Here is a 4,536-nt window from a genome sequence, read left to right as displayed (position 1 = left end):
TAAATTGACTAAGACATAAAAGTGTTCAATAAAAAGGAATAAGATTAATTACTACAAAATAGTAAGTTATTTAAAAATTTTAGAAGTTGCTAACCACCAATCACCAATCAGCGATCCTGGGCATAAACGAGTCATAAAGTTAATTTTAACTTTTTAATAACTCAATTTTTAACTTAACTGATTTACTAGCTAACTTCCCTCAAAAACCGTTTAATTGGTCCTTGGAGTTTTTAGTCACAGACATGGTTGAGGGGCGTCGATTGGTACCAGCTGTTTTTGTGAGTCACTTGGAGGAGTAAATGTTAAATGAGGCTTTTGTGATGTGGGTGGTGGGGGTTTTTCGTCGCATACTAGCATCGTCGACCGTCGATCTCTGCTCCTCACCCCACGTCCCCCCAAAACACCCCAGAGGACTCAACTGCTCAAGGCTGTTGCCTGTTACAATAGACGTTATTCATTTCTTGTTATTCATCCGTCGACCTTTTTTATGTGCCGTAATTTAGTCGTTTCCGTTGTATACCTCGTGCGATCCTGCGTATCGTCGCCATTATTATCCATCCGTGAATCCGTGCTTTTTTAATTTTCTCGACCCATCATCGCTCATTATTGTTCCGTGCTTTTGCCGTAAGTTGCTATGATTTATAACCGTTATCACGCTCGTGAACGCCATCCGTACACGTGGGTTTGGTCCGTTCCGACGACGTGCCGCCGGCTACTGAATAATATAACATTTATACATATTATATATTTATACATAATATTATATATCCTTGGGATGTATTTCGATCGTTATCCGAATGAAAGTTGTGCCGACTTTTCTCACACAGTGTCGTTTTTGTCCGGAAGTTTCCGCTTGTAACCAACGTGGCATTACGTATTCGCGTCCCCGACACCCGCGTACGCACAATCCATGCAGCTGGTGTCCAATCATCGTCCGCAATTGCTACATCCTTTGATTTGGTCTGATCGAGACGACGAATATGACATCAACCGTTGGCCGTTATTATCGATTGGTAGCAACATAATAATGTAATCAGTCTTCACCGGCACATAGGTAATACACACGCTATGCATTTTGTTACCTACTTACCTACTATTATAACTATTATTTTATAATACTATTTTTCTTGACAGCACAGTTGTCAAGAAATTATTATTAATTGATAAGTTTGCATTCCGATTTCCTGCCGAACGCTTGTGGTCACCTTTCGTCCACTAGCTACCTAACATGAGGATGGTAGGAAAAAAAGTCTTTTTTTGGTGTGGGGGGGGGGGGGGTAAAAAGTCTGTTTTCTCAAAATAATATCTAATAATTATGTAATCATATTACAAGTAACTACTAAATACAAAACAGATGAAAACAAAAATAATAGCTAGTATTTATAAAATTATACAAAAAAAAAATGGGAGTGTGTGAGCACACCATTAGACTCTGGGTAAGTAAAACTTCTTTTATAGGTAATTGGGCCGTGAAATTATAAGTGAATTAGAGAGAGAGTGGGAACTAAAATAATAGCTAATAATTATAAAATTATAAAATAATAGGTATCTCATTGAATCTTAGTCAATAATATTATTAAAAAATTATATATGTCTATACGTCTATACCACTAAGTTAGAACTTAGATGTCAATAGAAAAATAAAATTTTACATAATTATAAAAATCCTAGTTATATAAATTGTTATTGCTGTAACTCGAGCTGTAACTTTATATTTTGTGCTATACCTTTTAAAAAATCTTTAAGTTCAATTTTATTTTCACATATTTAGTATAATATAATATAATATGTGAATAGTAGATTTTATCATTTTATTAACGTATCTTTTACACAAAATTAATATATTATACAAAGTGGTTATATTTTAATTTTATTTTAAATGTTCCAAATTGTATATTTCATTAGTTTTATGAATTTCTTTTGTCCTGAGACTTTTTCCGTTCCATAGTCCTGAGTTATTTTTGGGCAGGACCAAATAATATATCTTTAGCTTTGAGTTACCTATTACACAAAAAACAAATTGTTGTAAATATATATATATAGGTAGTACATAGTCAACACTTTTACCCATCATCTGACAATCGTAATTTATCCAATTCGTACCACCATTTACAAACATTACATTAATTGCTGGAATTGTCCTTTCCGAATAAAAAGAGAAGAAAAAAAATTGGTTAAAAATGGTTGCGTAAATATATTCTAGATTTTCTATAAATATTTTAGTTTATCCCAATTATAATGCATTTGGAATCTTAAGGGGACGCCACACTCTCATGTGTTGTCTCTGTCTTAGAAATGTACAACAAAGCAAAAACGGTTTTGCGAGGGACAACTTTTATCTTTCTGTGTTTGTAGTAGTGGCTCCAAAATTTCTGAACATATATGATGGAAAATTATCTATGCAACAACGTACCCATATTTTGGATAACATAAATACAATAAAAGTTTTTTGCTTCTAAACATTTGGTTTATTTGTTTTTTTCATTTGCTTATAAAAAATGATTGGATAGTACTATTAAAAAAAAAGAGCACGCTGTTGCATAGATAAAGTTTTTCTTTACGTGTTTTTTTAATTTGGTAGCTCTACAGCAAATATGGTACGAGAAAAGTTGTCCCGCGCATAACTGTTTTTGCTATGTTGTACATTTATAAGACGGAGACAACACATGCGGGTGTGACATACTCTTAACTTGAATTGTTTTATAACAAATTATCGATTCCACAAACGACGATGATCTTTCCTCTTGATTTAAGTTCAGATGCAGAACATGTTTATGTATGTAGGTAGGTAGGTGTATTTATGATTTTTAAGAGGTCAGCGATCAGACGTAGGTATTTTAACGAAATAAATATTATAGGCAAATATTGTTTTGGTAACTTGGTTATTAGTGCGTGTATCAACTAACAAATAATTACCATACATTTTTCTAATCTAGATATTTTTATTCTTAATTAATGATTTATTTTCAAAGTGGCAATTCTGTACGCACAGGCAGTACAAGTGACTGAATATAATAATGTTTATACTAGGGCTCGGAAGTTATAGGAGCTGAAAAAAGAAAAATGTGCATGTAAATATAAATGAAAAAAATTCTAAAATATGCTAAAAAGTTTAATAAATATCCATAAAAATTCAAAACTCCAAAAAAACCATTATAAGTTTTTATTTGCACTAAAAGAAACGTAAAATAACTATGAAAAAATAAATTTGTAATATATCTTAAAATACCATTTTGAGATTTTATTGAACTGAAAAAATTTATTCGGAATATTAGCGTGATATATATTAAATACGCATCGCACTATTGTTGTTAATTTAATAGTCAATAGCGACTATAACAATAAATACCTACCCTACATAAAATAATATTGAGTTATATTATTATTAAAATACACAGCTTAAGAAAGAAAAAGATCAATTGTTTGTAGAAAATATTAAATATAAGATAATAAGGGTATGAAAATCAAGAAATATGCAATTTTTCCTTAAAATTGACGAAACTTGTGAAATATGCATTTATAACGCTTATGATGGAGCCATGCAAATATTGTTTGAGATTTGGGGAGACCTGAAGCCCCACTATAATAAAATTAAATAAGATTAAAAAAAGTAGGAAGGAGATTGGTTGTATCTTGCATAAGAAAAGAAAGTTATATAAACATTATTTTGCACCATTACAAATTAAGACCCATAAAATCCACTGTAATGGTATGGTATATATGTGCATTATATATATTATAATTATTATATCTATAAGTTATCTTATAATAATAGTATTTGAATATAATTAATATTATCATAATTAATATTGGTATTGATAAGAATTATAGCTCAGTCTTCAGCATCTTACCTTCACCTAGGTACAGGCCTGACAAGAGGTTGGGAAATCCCCGCTAGGCATTCTCTTTTCTCTCCGTGGCCCTGCCTAGGTATTGTATTACGAATACAGAAATAAATTACTAATAGTACCTTATATAAACATATTATTAAATATCTTTTGAAACATAAGTCGACACATCATCTCTGCTCTGAATCAAATTTTACATAAAATGATTATCACCAAATTCAAATACATGACACATTATAGAATATTAGGACAGGGATAGAAAATCCATGGCACGCGAACAATTAAAATACTTATTATATTATATTTTATTTTATTTTACAATAAATAAGAAAACCATAATTTTTTTCTTATTTATACTGGGTAATTCTTTTATCATTGTACTCTCATTATTTGAAGAAAAAACAAATTTTTAAATATTTTTTATCCTTAACATTTTTTAAGTCTTGATTTTTAGAATGAAAAAATACAGTTATAATTTCATATTCCAAAACAGAACATGTTTTTCTATATATTTCGATACATAATAATCAAATTTATGCAGAGTAGTTTATGAGTTATAAACGAGGGTTAAAAATATTTAAAGTTTGGATGAGTAGAGTGAGTGGAGTATTACATGGTTACCCACGCAAAATGTTGGTCCACTACTCCGCTTTTCTTAACTTTATATACCTACTTATAACTCATAATA

At 30.5% G+C, this 4,536-nt stretch overlaps 1 long non-coding RNA gene across 1 annotated transcript in view; it reads left to right on the top strand.

Moving 5' to 3' along the window:
* Positions 1–343: 343 nt before the first annotated feature.
* LOC132936825 (uncharacterized) overlaps positions 344–4,536 on the top strand; it is a 31,427-nt gene continuing 27,234 nt past the window's right edge. Inside the window, exon 1 of the long non-coding RNA XR_009663544.1 lies at positions 344–1,054. This is a non-coding gene — a long non-coding RNA (uncharacterized LOC132936825). The remainder of the gene's footprint in view (positions 1,055–4,536) is intronic.

The sequence above is a fragment of the Metopolophium dirhodum genome, chromosome 1 (genome assembly GCF_019925205.1).
Source record: "Metopolophium dirhodum isolate CAU chromosome 1, ASM1992520v1, whole genome shotgun sequence".
In the NCBI taxonomy this organism is placed as follows: domain Eukaryota; kingdom Metazoa; phylum Arthropoda; class Insecta; order Hemiptera; family Aphididae; genus Metopolophium; species Metopolophium dirhodum.
The sequence above is the reverse complement of the archived record's forward strand: the minus strand, read 5'-3'. Positions and strand labels throughout refer to the sequence as shown.